The 19,075-nt window shown below is 51.0% G+C and overlaps 1 protein-coding gene across 1 annotated transcript in view; it reads right to left on the bottom strand.

Moving 5' to 3' along the window:
- LOC142572666 (kinesin heavy chain-like) overlaps nt 1-19,075 on the bottom strand; it is a 164,619-nt gene that overhangs the window by 101,490 nt on the left and 44,054 nt on the right. The window lies entirely within an intron of this gene.

Raw genomic sequence — 19,075 nt, 5'->3', positions numbered from 1 at the left:
TCGTCGTGGAGGGACTTTTGTATAGCTTTGACCACGTCACCTTGTGTGCAGTGCGTCGAAATGTCACCGCACGCGTTTTTTTTTTTTTTTTGCACTTGTAAAACCAGTAAAGTGAAGCGACAGTAACGCCCGCAAAGTACTATAACACTGCAGTCACGCACTGCCTGCCGCCCAGCAATTGCGGTGTGGGAATAGTACGGAGAAAGCGTTCTTTCTTCGAGCCTGTCGATCTTCTCTCCTGGCCCAGGGAGCGCACGCGCTTGCGCAATGGGATGTGCCGTGCTGTCCCATCTCAGTCGTCTGCAAACGCCGACATGCGCACACTTGCGGCTGTAAAGGAGGTGAAGGCGAGGGGATAAGGATCGAGCACAGTCGACGCCGCATCCTTCCGGCCGACCGGCGGTTGCCGCGATCTCGTTGAGGCAGATGCGCGCCAGCGAGTGTTCTGGACTGCTTCAAGTGCCGCGGGTCTTCCGATGAACAAACACGCGCACCAAGACGTGAGCCGCGAAAGAAAAACCAAAGTGCCACCCGCCGCTCGCAGTCAAACTAAGTGTATTAAAGAGGGGGAGGGGGGATGCCCCATGCCTCTTTCTATTCAGTTTATCACTGTCTACGAATAGAGAGAGAGAGAGAGAGAGAGAGAGAGAGAGAGAGAGAGAGAGAGAGCTACAAGTGCTGCTGCAAGGTGGACCACGCGCAGCGTAACCACACTGAGAATCCGTGTACACTTCGTATACTCTCGAACCTAAGGATGCGCCCCAGTTTAGGCATTCCTCTCTCGATCGCTTAAGTGAAATACACGAGTGATTCCCACTTTACTTAAGGCTTTCGGTAAACATCTCGCTCAGTGGCGATCGGCTTGTTATAGCGCAGTTACACAGCCTTAAGAAGCAGAATGTGCGAAGCGCGCCAGAACATGCTAAAACGTCAAGGCACGAACACATATGTCAAGCCTGTGGTGCGCCGCAATGTATATGGAGGCCGATCAAGTTCAGAGGGGGCCACACATATACGTTCCCCCTAAAACCCTCACCCCCTACCCACACCCTCTGATTCGCACGCGCATGAGGAAGTGCTCTATCCTGTCTCGGCGTTATTCCGTCCACAAAGAAGCACCGCTCGAGTCCGCGAACACATCCGGCGGGTATACCATTATTCAGGAGCGACGTGATCCAGCCAGCAAGCAGAGGGAGCTTTCTTTATATAGTCTAACCGGCCCGTATAATGGGCCTCGCAACTAAAACCACTCAGGCTCGCGGTTGGATAAGATGCAAGAGGCGCGGATATAAGTGCACATCACGTGATGCGTACCCCCCGCACGACGTATCATTTCCTGCTGGAAGCGCGTGCCCAGCTACGCGTAAGCGGATAAGCACCGCTCAGAGGATAGCGCTTTATGCGTTGGCAGCATGCGCGCAAGAATGCACATGTTCCTGGCCACTTCACCATTACATGTAATTCTTTTCAGACCCACACGACGGCATCGGCGAAGAGGGCGCCATCCACGTAGGGTAGAGTGAACTAGAGAACGGGTTCTTCGTAACCAGGCAGTTTATTACCGCGTTGGCGGATCTTGAGAGCTAATTCCTCATAAAGGACAGATTTATCTCAATTTCGTAAGACGCCAGGCACGTATTCGCTTCCTGTCCTCCTCATTCGCCCGCGGCTAATCGATGACCACTCTGAAAATGGACCGCGCAGGCGTGCATCACCACTCTCAAGTTTACTATTGAATTTTATTCTTTTAACGTTACCCTTTGCACGAGTTCCACTCGTGAAAAAAAATATTGCGTATAGGCTTCCCTATCATCTTGAAGCCCCTAAACCGCTATTTTTATAGTGTACCCGCCGTGGTCATTAAAACGCGTTCCTGGAGGCATTCGTTTGTGCCGATTATGTGTCCTTGCTGTCTGTTCTTTCCGTATATGTGCGCTGGTTTGAGCATATATCTTCCATTATGTAGTGTTAAAGGCGTTACGTGATTTGTGCGTTAACGGAAAGCCTCTATAGAATCCCCTTTTTCCCCAAACCACCCGCGCCATGTAACGAGCGAGGACCCTTCGGCAATGAATGATTGAATGGTGGCTTCATCACCATCACCAGAGTACTTATCTCCACAGCAGTATGAAGGCCTCTCCTGGCCATTTTTATAGTTACAATTGTCTAACGTCAGCAGCCTTCGTCGTACTCATTCACATTTCCGGCAACTTACACCCAGCTTACACAACTGCAATAGTAATTGTCCCTTCCCCGTGATACGCATATTGTAGACTTTTCCCCCACGCAAATAACGTGCAGAACATAACTCGCACAACATTCAGCGGAACTGGGCTGCCGATATACGTGGGAGGGGGGGGGGGGGGGTTGTCGCCTGCTCGTGCGTGCCAGGAAGGCGGCTTTGGCGGTGGCGGTAGCCCGATCGAACACGCGTTTGGAAAGAGTGCCACACACCGGCAACGCGGCTTGGTTCGGGCGAGGGGTTCAACGACACCGCCGTCTGAACACGCGACCGCGCACGCAACGCCCGTAAAGTGGAAGAAGAGGCGGCGACGTCGGCACGCACGCGTACACAAGGCGATTCCCGCGAGCAGCAACAAGGCCTCGAGAAGTAAGGGAGAAGCAGAGCGCCACCCGCGCCTTGCCTCGCCTTGCCCTCAAGGCAGGAGCAGGAAGTGCGGGGGAGCAGAGGAAAAACTGCGGCTTCTCTCTCTCTCTCTTTCTCTCTCTCACTCTCGCAGTGTGCATGGCTGGGTATTAGAGCCAGATGACTGGAGCCCTCTCCCTACCCCGCCATGACGGACGCCCCCGACGGAAGACAAAAGGCGTACCGCCGACGCCACCCAGCTCGGTACGAAGTATACCGCGCCGACGAGGAAAAAAAAGTCTCGTTCGCGGTGGCCGTCAACGGCTGCCCCACGGAAGAACGGGCCAGCTGTAACGTCGATTCCCATCGTCGGGAGACGGAACAGTGTCGCGCGACGACTGTCAGCTTTGGAATATGACGCCGCGAGAGGGGCAAGTCTATCGAAAAGAACGAGATGCTTGAGACTCTTTGGTATACGTGTTTTGAGCCTGTGGAACTGCGACGAGCAAGCTTCGGTAAGCCAGCGACAGAAAAATAACATGCTGCACCGGCGTCAAGTTCATGGCGACAACAGAGCGAGAAAGGGCGGGAGGTCGGGAGTACCACCCACCGGGACTACAAGAAATACAGCTTCAGAAAACTGTAAGAGCTGGACCTGCAGCGGCTCGCACTGCGAACGAAACCCCGCAGTGAATGGCCACGGCGTCGGACCGACGCTGTGGGCCACGCCCACAATTGAAGTAAGGTGTATATTAAAGTGGATTAAGGTTGGTGCAAATTAGATTAAGGCTAATTAAAGTGGAATCAGTTTGCCACAAATTAGAGCAAGGTAGATTAAGGTGGAGTTTTAATTTAAGGTGACAACTTAGAAAAGTCCTAATTCTTTTGCATTCGAATCACGTAAGGATACTTTCAATTTTTTCAGTTACTTCACTCCCAAAGACGCATTAATTACGGCGGACGATATGCCAGTGAGTGCTGCATGCTGCTAAGAACCGCGCGCCTTTCGCCCGAAAGTTAGCCACAAAGAACTGGCGTTACCCCACGTTATTTGCATTAGAAGGATTTGCATCCAAAATTACCGGGGTTCCACAGTGCACGGCTTCCCCGGGATACCGCTTCAGCCATAACCCGAGAGTGAAGGAATAGAGACAGAGGGTCGGCCAGCAAGCGTGACTTCGGCAGCCCGCGATAACAGGAGCACTCGTGTAAATTCATCTCAATAGCCGAGTGTAGAACATACCGAAGGCTTCGTGCAATTCCTCCCCACCCCTGCGTCCCTTGCACGCGTAGCAGCGGATTATATAATGAAAGACGCGGAAACCCAACTCGGAGGAGCCGGTAAATTACACGGTTACGCGGGTGGCGTTACGCCGTGCGCACGACGCACGCACGAAAACACCTCGCGACCTCGAATAAGCCTCGGGCGCGTAGAGCGCGCCCCGGACGTCCTCTCGTCGGCGCACCCAGCAGCCCCCCGGGGAGGAGGAGACGTACAGGCAGCTTCCGAGAACGCTATTACGAACAGAAATATAATTCCAACATTAATGCGGGAGCAGCATTTTCTAAGAAAAGGGCTGCGGTACGATCGAGCGAATCACCACCGTGGTGAAGCCCGGAGGCGCATCGAGCATACACGCACACTGGGTGCGGCAAGGGGCGACCGAGGAGAGAGAGAGAGAAATACTCAAAGATTAATGCGTTTCGCATCTATAGCGGGGCGAATTAGCCGTGTCCGTTACTCGCGGCGCATGCAGTGGTTTACAAGTCCGAAGGTTGCGCCCGCCGTTATCGGCCCTTATGCAAAAAACTTGCGAAAGGAGAGGAAGGGCGATCAGGGTGGCCGCATAAAGCAAACTGGCCACCTCGGCAGGCAGCGAGCAAACGGCAAAAGCTGTGCACGGGTACACGTATCGCTACGCTATAGGTTGCTCTGCCGATGCGCGCCGGCAGCTTTTTCGCGGCACACGTAATAGGCGCCCAGTTGCCCGTTCTATGGGCCTGCATAATAAATCGCGCCGGTCGCACATATACGTGCACGCAGCGTTGCATGCCCGCCGAGCACCCCCCGCCGGATAAGAATACAGACTCTGCCGTGCCCAAGGTCACGCTGCTGCTCCTGGCTGCTATACTGCGACACACGTGGCGAACTTCGAAGGGCCATGGAGCTTCACCGTTCGACGCCACCGCCGATGCTCTTCACTAAACTGCCCAGCGTATCATTTATGCAATGCGCGCGAGTTCGGCGTCTCAAGTTCTCGACTTAAAGAGCGGAAATTCAACGCATATCCGCAGTATAGCGTTCCTGATACGCTGGAATGAGTTTTCTGTGGTAGACATTTCGGCAGACCATTTACTGGTTAATTATTCTACTATAAGTTTTTACGGAAATACAATTCCACTTAATTTTTGCACGAATGTTCTAACCCGCCGTGGTTGCTCAGTGGCTATGGTGTTGGACTGCTGAGCACGAGGTCGCGGGATCGAATCCCGGCCACGGCGGCCGCATTTCGGTGGGGGCGAAATGCGAAAACACCCGTGTACTTAGATTTAGGTGCACGTTAAAGAACCCCAGGTGGTCGAAATTTCCGGAGTCCTCCACTACGGCGTGCCTCATAATCAGAAAGTGGTTCTGGGCCCGTGGACGAACAGTGGGCGAACAGGAGAATTCCAGAGTCGCATATAGGCTCGGAGAACACGATTGCGCGAGAACACAAGAAAGCTTGCAGACTTGCAGACTGCAGATTACAAAAAACGTATTGCAGATTTCCGCTTATTGCAGATTGCCTTGATCCTTACTGCCAGAGACTAGAGTGCCAAAAGAAAACTTTGGTGTTCTTATATATATACTGTATAAAGTTCGACGTATATGATTAGATAACTCCCGTTAGTGGAAACCGAAACAGCATCCCTTCAACATAACGGTGTTCCCGACCCGGCAACCAAACACTTTTTTTTTTTTTTCGTGGACGTGTAGGCGACCCGATGCTCCCATTCGCCCACGAGAAAGCACCAGAAGAACGTGCACGCAAATGACAACGACGCGACGAGCGACACAGCCAAACCGTATTATAAGACTCGGAAACAGACACGCACGTCCGAGGCGCAGTGTGTTCTGGCGGATATTTAGGCGTGCGATTGGGCAGGGGTAATTGGAGATCGCCGGGAGAGGCCTTCGTTCTGCAGTGGACATAATTATGGGCTGCTGGCGATGAACGGAGTCAATGAGGTTCAAGAAAGCTGACCCTCGAGGTGGCGTGGCTGACAAAGTGAGAGTCGAGAAGGATATAGGCAAGGTGGCGATGAAGATCGATTCTCGTGAAAACAGGAAACAAGTTGACGCCGCAAGGCGGTACGAAGAGGATGGGCCATTTCGGGTGGAGAAGCCGACTGAACGTCGGGAAATGATGTGGCGTAATGAAAAATAAAAATAATGATTACGGATAACGGCCTCGGGTATAGAAAAACATAGGACGCGGCTGACAGAACAACAATGCGGCGATCTGGTTGCCGCCGTCTTTCGTGTTTACAATAAACGCGATAAAACTATGTCGGTTCCGATTTGCAGGTCGTGCGTTTGTTAACGCTCGCGAAAAAGCGCATCGTATTGTGTACTGGTAGCGGGAACGGCCCACCCAGCCTCCGAGATCGGTCTGCTTTATTTTACGCAGGCCGCCGATGGGCGTCTTTTGAAACACCGTCGCATTAAAATGTCCTCGCATTATTAATACAGCCCTATCACCAACTGTTACGTTCATCCGCAAATGTAGGCGCACGTCCAAGATCATATCGATTCTTAGAACCGATTAAAAACGCCAAACTGCGGTTTCCCACTGTGCTATCAACCTTCGATATTACACCTAGCATTTGTTATCGCGTTGTGTGATTTGCTACGTCGATACTTCTCTTTCTGGCGCAAAGTGTACGCTACATTATACTTTAGAACCCCGTATTCGTTACCCACTCTTGTCTAAGGCTTGAAGTGCAGGTCGGCAATGCTTGATTAATGACGAAGAAATAGGAACGAGTTTTCTCCGTCGCCGCCGGATAAGAAAGAAAGAAAGCCTGTCCTTCCAAAGTGAGAATGGACCGAGACCACAAGACGGCTCCACATAAAACGACCAACTGGGAGTGGAAAGCGGATGGCACAATGCGATTTTTGGTCTATAAAGCGTGTATAGAACTAATACGACACACAGATTCGCCCACAGCGAAGAAGAGGCCGTGAGGCGCTCCACGGACCTTGTCGGCGGAGGCCGCAGACCCGGAAGCGTGACGATCCCGTCTGCCTCCTCCTCCTCCACTCTCATGCTCGCGCCTCCTACGCAACTTCCTGCCTAACGTGCACTCCGGCTCCGTCCATACGCGCCGGTCTCAACGCGTTTTTTTTTTTTTTTTTAACCTGCAAACCTGTTTCTCGAAACGGAAACCGGGCCGATTGTGCGCAGACTACGATGATGACGCGGCAGCGACCGGACAATGACGACGGCGGCGGCAGCAGTCTCTCTCTCTCTCTTTTGTTTCTTTCCCGCCTGCAGGGTTCAGTATAAATAGACCCGTCAGTCGCTACGCCTGCGAGAGGTGGAAGCCGAGGCAAAGGAAGAGGGCCCGAGTTCCGGTGGCCATGCATACGTTTCCCATTTGGCCGGGGGAAAAAAAATACATCGCTTAGTTTTGCACAAAAGCGCATTATAAAGCGAAATAGGAACCCCGCCTTGCGTAGTATCAGTTGCGGAAGAAATTGTCAGCGGACGGCGAACAACTTGCTTTGCAACAACTTGATGATGACGATCCTCAAACACGGCGCGTGAACCTGCAACTATGACAGGCCTACAGTGAAGCGGTTGAAGAAACGTAATTAAAAAAAAAAAAGATTGAGAGAATCTTGAAATACAAGATGTCATGAAAAGGTAGAAAATGGAGAGAAAAATAAAAATAAAGCAAGAAAATTTATGCCGCATAACGAGCGTAAGCGTACCAAATAGACGAATAAGCAATTAAGCTTTCGTGCGGGAAAGCAACGACCTTTGCACACTCTTCACCCCTGTCCTTCAATCCACTTCAAAACGATAACGCGCACGCCGCAAGCAAGAAACGCTCTTGGCGGTAGCACAGTCGGTTACAGCGTCCTTTTTTTTTTTTTTTTCGCAAGTGAAGGTCTCTTATGGTTACGAGAGAGAGAGAAATGAGAGAAAGGCAGGGAGGTTAACCAGAGTTCAAGCCTCCGGTTTGCTAGCCTGTACTAGGGGAAGGCAAAGGGGAAGTAAAGACGAAAAGAAGAGCGGGGACAACAAGGAAGGCGCGAAAAAAAAAAGGTCGGGATCATTATAGTCTTTCTAAGAGGCCACTGCCACGTAAAAAGGTCAACAAAGCCTTGAGCGACTTGATCGCACAGTGATGGTGTGCCTGTGCGATGTGCAGCGCAACCCGGGCGCCAGACGACAGAGAAGACGCAGACGCGGCACTTCTCCGCCTTCCCTGCTGTCTCGCTTGCACTGATTGCGGTATACGTACACACCACGCGATGCAATACAATCTAGCCCATTAGTCAGAGCGTGATGACGATTAGCAGCCGCTGCGAATCAAAGCCTTGAAAGCGTGTATACAGCAATATCGACTCAAGATGGCACGTGGTCCGCCAGCAATGCTGCGAATACATACCGCTCCCACGTTTTCGTCTACAACGAAAGAATCTCTACACCTCTATCACATCTACACCTCCACCAAATGGAAGCACACGTTTATAGCTGTAGTCGTGACCTATCGCAGTGATCAAGGGAAAAGAAAGCGCTCGTATCAATGGCAAAGCAGGCCGAGCGCGAGCAACGGCTTGCTTAAGAAATTACAAAGCGGCACACCTTTCGCAAGCGATATAACTCGAGAACACGATCTCTCGCGGCTAATTATTCGGTCACCACAAAACGAGGGGCGCAAACTGAAGATACGCTGGCGAAGTTCAGACATGACGAGAACCGCGACGAACTGGGGAATGTTGAAAGACTCTATAAAAAGAAAAAAAAAAGAACTTGGTAGAGAAATTCGTCATGTGTACTTCACCGGGGAATGTCGAAATTCGCGCCCCATAGTCTGGTCGCTGTGTGTCACCAACTATCCCAACAAGATCCACTCCTATACGATTCTTATCTGGTCGCCCAAGATGCTACAGACCTCACATTAAACGCGTAAGCCATGCATGCCGACACTGCACGGATTGGCGAAAGCGGAAGCGAAAGGACGCAACTACTTGGTGTTTGAAATTGCCCACGATGGTACACATGCACCTTCCGAGATTCGCATTTCGCACGCTGCCCATCTCCGTCCAATCCACCACACAATCTTAAAGGGACACTGAAGCGAAACAATAAATCAGTTTAGACTAATGAAGCATTGTTTGAGAACCCTGCAGGCAGTCATTAAAAGAACAGTTAGATTGTGAGATGAGAAAATGAAGGTCCAAGTATCAGTATTTGAATTTCGCGCCGGTACGAAAGCGTGACGTCAGGGATTCCAAAGTATGTTTTCGCATTTGGGCCGCGTTGGATGAATAAAGGATCCCTAAGCTTGCCATGTTTAATATCTGGTTCCTTTAGAACACATTGTAGTCAATCTGTACCGCTATATATAATTAGTAGGCCTTAGAAGGTGCCATCAAAATCCAAGACGTCACAGCCCCCAGGTGCGGGAACTTAAGTAGGCGTCGCCACCCGTATTTCGTTCTTGCGATTTTTCTGGCTTACCAAACGTCTTATCGTTGTAAGAGTGGTGTTTTTGGTGTTGTAGAACGGTCATTTACTGATGGATGCAGAAGAAATCCTTTTTCACTTTAGTGTCCCTTTAAGGAAATTGCCTTGGTTTGGTTTGCCGCCTACGGATATGGCTCAACCCACTACGGGGAATCGCCCGTGCATCGGGCGGCAGTAGGTAAAGAAGGGAAGAACATTTAAATAGAATTTTGTAATTTAGGAATGATATTAAATGAATACTAATCGTTAATATCAATTTCCAGGCCGTATCATTTTAAAACTTGAAGTTAATATTTTTGTGTTTGTATCGTGGAAAGCAAAACGATAAAGTTAACATGGCAGTCTCTTCGTTTCACTTGCGAAAGAAAACTGGCTGCACTCCACCAAATCTCATCGTCGTCTATAGCTCCTCTTACGCACTGAAGCGCGAGCACTTGCAGCCCTTTGCAAATCGCTCAGCGTTGATCAAACCCACGTCTTTAAACGCAAGACGCAAGCGTCCCGAGATAATTCGACACCAGCACGGAGGTCGACGACGATGTCTGTAGGAAGTTGGGTCTCCCGCCACCACTATTAAAGTCAAATGAGAGAGCGCTGTGCCGCAACGCAGAGAGATAAAAAGAGAGAGCTCAAGTGGAAGCGATCCGTCTGACGGGCATGATGAACCCGCCAGTTAACGGGTTGCAAGCACACTGCAACGTCGGCGGCGGCTCAGGGCAGAGGGGTGGCCGCAGTGCGCGTATATATATATATATATATATATATATATATATATATATATATATATATATATATATATATATATATATAAAACCCCCGTCGCACGCGGTAGTCGCCGGGGCAACGGCAGTGGCCTAGATCCAGCCGCCGCTGCGCAGGCTGCAGGCAGGCCGGCGCCCAGCTATAACGCCCTGGTGCGAGGAAAGGACGGGGGGGGGGGGGGGGGGAGGAGCGGGGGGAGAAGACGGACAACCCGTTTTCTCCGGATGACGGACAAGGGAAAAAATATTACGGCCGCCTTGACGGAAAGGCGACTGCCTGAGCCGCAGCGGTCCCTCGTTTTCACTCGGACACCGCTACTTCCACGGGCAACGCCAACTCGGAACGAAAAGGTGGCCGCCCGGACAGGACTGAGAACGGCGGGGCGATGCGGAACAAGGACAGGCATGCGAGTAGTGGCCGACCCCGCCGAGCACCAACGTGTGGCCTGCGAGGCCATGGTCGCTGGAACCCGAAGGGCGGAGAAGCCTACGACGCGCTCGATCGGCTGCGCCGATGCGTTATTGCATGAGAGAAAAACAGAATCTTAAAAAAAGAAAAAAGACTATAGGCACCTTTAGAGCCGGATTTCTCAGACTCGCGTCTAATATTAAACGAAACAAAATGTTCCTAGATAAAAATGAAACGTGTTAAAAGAAGAAGCAGCAGCAACAGCAGGCGGCGGCGGCAGCAGCAGCAAATTTAAGCGCTTGATCGACTCGTTAATTGATTTAACCGCATACCAAAACAACACAGGGGCTATGAGAGACTCCGTAGTGGAGGGCTCAGGATTATTCTGGCCACCTTAGCACTGTGCTGTTATAGACACAGCAAGACCACATCCTGCAGTAACTGGAGTGTATTCGTCACTTCTCATAGTTTGCAACCTTTCTGCGAAGATTGTAGGCACTCGGGTAAGCCGCCATAAAAAAAAAAAAATAGCATGCGTCTATAATATGTTAATCGTCAGAGCGCACCGAAAAGAGAAAGTAACAATACGGTTCCTAATGATTGCTCCTATAAGAAAGAAAGAAAGAAAGAAAGAAAGAAAGAAAGAAAGAAAGAAAGAAAGAAAGAAAGAAACGTAAGCCCCAGATTCAATAATTCTATATATGCACATACAGGGTCCCCCACTTAAAGAAATGTCTATGCTCTGATGTATAATACGGGGGACGATCCCACGCGTTTACATAAACATATGGAGATAGAATACAAAAACCTTTATGTACCTATATATAGCTTATGTTAGAGAACGAGAACTCATTATAGGCAGGCAGCATTCTATAATCTGCAAGATTACGTTTATCTAGGCCAATTACTGATACGGGACCCTAATCACGAGAAGAAAACTTACCGAAGAATAAAGGAAGAGTTGGAGCGCATACGGAAGGCATTACCAAATCATGACCGGCAGCGAAACGCTACTATAGAGGACTCTGCCACTCTCCTTGAAAAAAAGAAAAAAAAAGTGAGCCGTCATTGCATTCTATACCCGTATGTGTCTTTAGGGCTGAAACTTGGAGGTTAACAAAGAAACCTGAGAAGTAAAGGACCGCGTAAAGAGCGATGGAATGAAAAATGCTAGACGCAAGCTTGCGATACAGGAAGACAGCGGTGCGTATTTAGCGAGTTAACAGCTGGGGTAGCCGATATTCTAGTTGACATTAAAAGAAAAAAAATGGACTTGGGCAAGATATGTAATGCGCAGGGCAGATAACCGGTGGCCTATTCGAGTTACGGAATGGAAGCCACGAATTAAGAGAAGGGAAGCGCAGTCGAGGGAGGAAGGCAGAGAATCCGGTAGTGTGATGAAATAAGGTAGTTTGCAGGCATAAGATGGAATCAGCTGGCGCAATACAGGGGTAATTGTAGATCGCTGGGAGACGCATTCGTCCTGCAGTGTACATTATGATGGTGATACTGTGGCGTACAAAATCAGTGATGACGATGAGCCACAGTAAACAGGAGTACATTTTTACTGAGCAGAAGGCCCTAGCTGATGGGCCTCGGCGGAACAATCTCTCAGCCGGCTCCTACAATACCATATATACGAGGCATTCCGACCCCCCTCCCCCCCATATGATATATGGGAGCATACTATACGGGTTTTTAAATTTGTTGAAGGATGGTGGACAGATTGTTCTAGAGAAACTGGCCACCCTGTATACGCAATGCCTCATGACCTCGAGCGTACCGGAATCTTGGAAGAACGCTAACATAATCCTAATCCATAAGAAAGGGGACGCCAAAGACTTGAAAAATTATAGACCGATCAGCTTACTGTCTGTTGCCTACAAAGTATTTACTAAGGTAATTGCAAATAGAATCAGGAACACCTTAGACTTCTGTCAACCAAAGGACCAGGCAGGATTCCGTAAAGGCTACTCAACAATAGACCATATTCACACTATCAATCAAGTGATAGAGAAATGTGCAGAATATAAGCAACCGTTATATATAGCTTTCATTGATTACGAGAAAGCGTTTGATTCAGTCGAAACCTCAGCAGTCATGGAGGCATTACGGAATCAGGGTGTAGATGAGCCATATGTAAAAATACTGGAAGATATCTATAGCGACTCCACAGCCACCGTAGTCCTCCATAAAGCAAGCAACAAAATCCCAATAAAGAAAGGCGTCAGGCAGGGAGATACGATATCTCCAATGCTATTCACAGCGTGTTTACAGGAGGTATTCAGAGACCTGGATTGGGAAGAATTTGGGATAAAAGTTAATGGAGAATACCTTAGTAACTTGCGATTCGCTGATGATATTGCCTTGCTTAGTAACTCAGGGGACCAATTGCAATGCATGCTCACTGACCTGGAGAGGCAAAGCAGAAGAGTGGGTCTAAAAATTAATATGCAGAAAACTAAAGTAATGATTAACAGTCTCGGGAGAGAACAGCAATTTACAATAGGCAGCGAGGCACTGGAAGTCGTAAGGGAATACATCTACTTAGGGCAGGTAGTGACGGCGGATCCGGATCATGAGACGGAAATAATCAGAATAAGAATGGGCTGGAGTGCGTTTGGCAGGCATTCCCAAATCATGAACAGCAGATTGCCGTTATCCCTCAAGAGAAAAGTATATAACAGCTGTGTCTTACCAGTACTCACCTACGGGGCAGAAACCTGGAGGCTTACGAAAAGGGTTCTACTCAAATTGAGGACGACACAACGAGCTATGGAAAGAAGAATGATAGGTGTAACGTTAAGGGATAAGAAAAGAGCAGATTGGGTGAGAGAACAAACGCGAGTTAATGACATCTTAGTTGAAATCAAGAAAAAGAAATGGGCATGGGCAGGACATGTAATGAGAAGGGAAGATAACCGATGGTCATTAAGGGTTACGGACTGGATCCCAAGGGAAGGGAAGCGTAGCAGGGGGCGGCAGAAAGTTAGGTGGGCGGATGAGATTAAGAAGTTTGCAGGGACGGCATGGCCACGATTAGTACATGACCGGGGTTGTTGGAGAAGTATGGGAGAGGCCTTTGCCCTGCAGTGGGCGTAACCAGGCTGATGGTGATGATGATGATGACTATACGGGTTTTTACAAGGGACCCCCATATGTTCATGTAGGATTAATGGACATAGGGCGCTCGTGTATTCTTTTTTTTTTTTTTTTCGATGGGAGCACTTCTGAGATGTTACCATTGCGGTCGGCGCGAAAGAACGGTCTTCCAAGTGATTACAAGTGCACGTGCCTCGGCCCAGCTTGCTCGTTATATCGCGCACCGTGAACCAATCGGCGAACAGCGGAGTGGAACAGCGGAGTGGACCGGCGGAGTGGACCGCGAGCGAGAACCGAGTCCAGACCCACGGGGAAGCGCAGCGCACCCGTTCGGACGTGACCACCCGATCGATGCAGTCCGGCCGCCCTTTTTGTCCTTCGTGGGAAAAAAAAATCGACGGCCGTGCAATGAAGCGATGCAGACGGGACCAGCAACGACACGACCATTGTCTTTGATTAATTTGCGTGTTGTGCGAGTTCCGGACGCTCCTGAGGTCTCCGGTGACAAGTGAATTTTAGAACAGATGGTGTGCACTGACGTCCTCGTGGCCGCCATGTTTGATTGCTATATCGAGTTAACGAACTGCGTGAACAAGGAACATGACGGCACAACGGGCGAGTGCAGCGCCGAGCGATAAATCGGTAACAATGATAATGCAGTGAAAAAAAGAAAGAACGGTCACCGTCAAAAGCGAACGCAATGTATACGCGTGATGGTAATACTGTTGCGTTGTAGTGAACAATGTGCACGTGATATGGTGCACCGACGCGTCATCGTGGCCGCCATGTTCCGAGTACGTACTAGCACGGCGAGATCTGCGCACGTGACGTCACGTGAAAACTGCATATAGGATGTAACTATATATATATATATATATATATATATATATATATATATATATATATATATATATATATATATATACACACAGTGACATGCAGCTACGATCCAAACAGGGTAGCGAGTAATTGGCCCAGCTGGTATACATACGCAGAGAGGAGAAATGAAACATCTGAAGTCTTGCGTTTGCAAAGTACGCAGACTCACGCACGTACTACATGTCCAGCGCCACACCAGAGATGCACAGGTGAAACCACATACAGGCGTAGCGAACGCGCGAACTGTTCCTTCTGGCGAATGTGCGCCCGCCCGGATTTGTAGCCGACAAGTGATTGGGCGATTTCTTCGGATGAAGTTGGAAGTGTTGACAACCATGAATCAGCGGCTTCTCCCTAAACAACGAAGAATAATTGAAGAATGAGAGCGTGAGCTGATACGAAAACCGTTCCGGTAATAAAGCACATTTTGCAAACGTGCTCGAACAGCCAATATAAAGCGGGGGGGGGGGGGGGGGGGGCGAACGAATCAAAACGGCACGCTCTGCAGTTTCGTCAACCAAAAACAGGACTTCTTATCGGCAGCGCTGGCACCTTTCTACGCACATGTGCAGTGCGTCGACGTGTATATTTAGCTTCAGCCCGCATTTGCAGCTGGCGCGCAAGCAAAGTGAGAGTTGCACATACGGAGTGTTCCTCGTAACGGAAGAGCGACTTGGGCCGGCCCAAGAGCTCGCGCGAGCCACGACGAAAGAGATGACAGCCGCGAACGCGAATGGGGGGAGACCTCGGCGTACAAGAGCACCAAGCCTGCACGTAACGCGCAGACTCACGAGCACGCACATCCCAGAAAAAGGCAAACACCGGGTTGGGTGTATACGGACGGATGTGCCCCCACCATTCGGTGCGTGCTATAGCGAAAAGCGCCACAGCAATCGCGACATCCATCGGTATAGTTAGTCTTAGTTTAGCACCCGAACTGCGCGCCCGCGCAACCACGATGCTGCGGCACGACGTATACGTTATAAGGCGCAGGGGAAGTAGAGTCAGTATATATAAGACAGACTTAGTTGTTGACCGTATCGCAAAAGGAAATGTGGACTGCCCGGAGCTGCCGGTGAGCTTGCTTCCGGTGTTTCACCGCGCCAGCCAAAGCCGAACAAGGGGACTATATGATAGCCATCACAAGTCGAACACAAACACAGCGTATTGTTGTACTTTCCCGGCTCGCCATCTTCTTTTCCGCGTAATGTGCGAACAGGAACTCGGTTCGCTCGCGCTCGCACAAATTACGGGCGTTAAATGGCATCCCTGCAGGTTCCTACATCTTAGATGTCCGCTGCACAGGGTGCCCGACTGGATTCAAGTTCCTTACACGGACAAAGAGCTGAGCTCTCAATTCAGTGCAAACGCGAAATGTACCCGATATTTGTATCCAGCTGCCATTTTAAGTCATATTCCTGCCGCTGTCCGTGGCCATTTCGTTTGTTTGCTCTCTACAGAACCGAGATCTCGCGAGAGAACCACGCAAGGCCTACAACCCCCTTGAGCACGTACCCCCCCTTACGTTTAGTGCATGCGCAGTCTGATCCCCCACGTAGCGTCTCGCGTACAGGCTCTTGGTAGAGCTTCTTCTTCCCGAAAGAAAAAAAGTAAACACTCCATCGATGAAACCAGGCAGCGTCAGCTGCAGCGCGCATCTCGAAGAACTGTAGGTGCTGCTCAGCGCATTGCGACAGGCCGGAGCGCGCGCCTCGCGGTCTCAATAACGCGCTTTCTGCTATGCCGTGACGATCTATACGCCAACGGCGAGGTGAAAGCTGCGAGAAAATAAGGCGCTGACAGAAGCAGCAGGGCTCCTCGGCCGCGGCGAGAGAAACAAACAAGCGAGGAAGGGGCCCCGGCTCGGCGACGACCGCAGGCGCGCAATCCTGCAGCCGCTGGGACACCGGCCAAGGTCAGTGCGCGCGCACCGCTCCTCCTCGCATGCATGCATGCATCTCAGCGAGCGGCCGAGGAAAGGCTCGCCGAGCAAGGGGCAAGGCAGTGCTTCCCGTGGAAGAAGGCACGCGCTAGAACAATGATACAGCGCGTGGTTGGCGGAAGTTCACGCCGAGTTCACAGCGCGGCCACTCGCTATTTAGCGACAGACGCGAGCTATATGCACTCGGAAGAAGGATGCGGCTGCCACGAGGCGAGCGCCAAATTAGCGAAACGCCCAGTGCGCACCGGGCGCCGAGTCGACGGTGAAAGGCATACGCGCGCCACTGCCAGTGCTAAACAATGGGCTGGAGGAGCAGGCAGGGGACCACCGCGCGCGTTTGTTGCAGCAACAATAAGCGCTGTCGGCTAGGGCAAAAGTGAGGCCCGGCTGTGCTCATCGAGCGTGTTTGTGCGCTGTGTACACCGCACTCGGCAGTAGCGCGAACTTTAGGTTGCACCCACTGCCGGAGGCTGTATCGGCAGCGCCCTCTAACTTGTTCCCCATTTTTGTGAACCCTATAAAATGTGTACTTTTTTCTCATTTGACAAATTCGGTAAAACGTAGGCGCCCAAGTACACAAGCGCGACGTGGAATAACGAGACGTTGCCACGGTCTGCGCTGAGCAATCGTGTCCCGTCGAACTCGATTGAATAGGCATGCGCGCATACTTTCGACGATCCTCCTCCATTCCCCTTCCTGGGTCACGAAACTCGTTCCACACTTTAAAAGGCGAGCGCAAAACCGCGGATCCCGTATACAAAGGGGTGCTATACACAGCGTCTATAATTAGCAGCGTGCATACCGAGTGACGCCGCAAAGCGGCCGCACGCGAGACCGAGCCCACACACAGCGCGCGTGTCACGCACAGGTGCATGTGCGCGAAGAACAGCGTGCGGCCGACACTGCATCACCCGTCGCGGGCAAAAGCAAAGCAAGCAGTGGGAGGAAGCCCCGTCAAAGTCGACGGCAGACAGGCGCCGGAGAGGGGACGGCCAGCTGACCGCTGCCGCCGCGCAGCCAAGTTCAGAACGAACGGACTCGCAGTGCAGCGTGACGCAGCCATCCGGACCGCGAAGAAAGGGGATACAACAGGCGCGCAAGGTGCAGCAGCGCCGCACGCATGCAGTGCTCGAGGTGTAGGCCAGATGGAATGCGCGGGAGAAAGAAAGGAACAACAAAGGACTGCGGCTAGCGAAGAAGCATTCGCGGGCCCCGAGAACAAAAGGTTTCTGCGCGGGTTACAAGCGCTAATGATGCATGGATTTCGAAAAACATTTCTGCCGGACCATTCTTTATTAAAGTTTCTCCTTCTTCTTTCGACACCTTACCGGCCGAAGAGGGAGAAAACCAAAAGACCTTTTGTCTATACACCCGAATGCGCGTCTCCTGAAGCGTCAAAACAACGGCGAAATGTATACGGACGCGGGGCTTCTCGCATGCGCCGGTTTTGGATCGGCGCATTCGAGATCGACATCAGAGCTCTAATTCGTGACAATTCGATTTTCTGTTGCAAATCGCAGAACTGAGGTTCCAGTGCAGCGGCCGAATGTGTATGCATGGTATTTCGCCCCACCATTTTGACACGAGCGATTCGAGCTCCGGTGTCTCGCGCTATATCCCTTGGGGGGCGGGGGGCATCGACATTTTCTGGCTACGCAGGCCGATTAATGGCACTCTCGACCGCTCGATTTCAGAACGATAAGGTCGCCGCTACAAAGGTCGCGTAAGGGAGCAAATCAGCTTTACTATAGTACGAGGATATGTGCGTGACACATGTGCTCCCAATGGTCAGTAAAAGGTACTCCCGTATAACTTGGTCGCATTCGTTATAAGGGCGATAAAGAGCAAGTTACAAAGCCGAAGGAGAGCGGGTCATTCTATGTGGGTGCCAAATCGATGTCCATTATTCACTGTCGATTAGAGGTTCCTCTAACCGACATGGCTTTGAAAACCTCAGCCGCGATAGCGCTTATTGAAAAGGGCCGATCTGCGATGTGTCTTAACGTGGCTCAAGCTAATTATCGCTATTCACGACCGCTTACTATCGACCGACAAGTTGTCTTAATCGATGTTGTATGTACAGCGCTGCCGGAGCGCCAAGTCGAAGGTGCCGTAAACAAAATGCCGCTTTGCGAGACGGAAACGCTCGTTCTCTCTCTCTCTCTCTACCACCTTCAAGCAAGTGCGCCGCGCGTTTAGGAAACTCATCTCGGGGGGCAATTTTTATACCTGTCACTCAAGCCCGCAACAACCACGGCGGACAGGACGGGGAAGAATAAAGAATATGAAGGATGCACAGCAGCCACACGAAACTCAAGCAGCGGGACGCGCGAGCAGCCAAGGCACGTACGCACACAAACGCGCGCAGCGCACAGTCGCAGTTAGCTCTCGCCGGTTCCTTTTAAATGCCCTTCCAAAAATACCCCGCACAGCGATAAGCGCACGCACGGAGAAGCGGAAGGCGGTCCGACCGTCCGTCCGTCCATTTGCAACACAAAGGAGACGGGCGACCGAAACCTCAAGCGCGCAGAGGCGGGCCTGGTCGAAACGAGAAAGAGGAGGGGGTGGGGGGGGAGGAACCAGGTATATAGGTGAGGCGAGACTTCCATGGTGCAGTCACGTGTGCCGCGTCATCGGCGTGGTGCCCGTCAG

This window comes from Dermacentor variabilis, chromosome 2 (assembly GCF_050947875.1).
Source record: "Dermacentor variabilis isolate Ectoservices chromosome 2, ASM5094787v1, whole genome shotgun sequence".
In the NCBI taxonomy this organism is placed as follows: Eukaryota; Metazoa; Arthropoda; class Arachnida; order Ixodida; family Ixodidae; genus Dermacentor; species Dermacentor variabilis.
The sequence above is the reverse complement of the archived record's forward strand: the minus strand, read 5'-3'. Positions and strand labels throughout refer to the sequence as shown.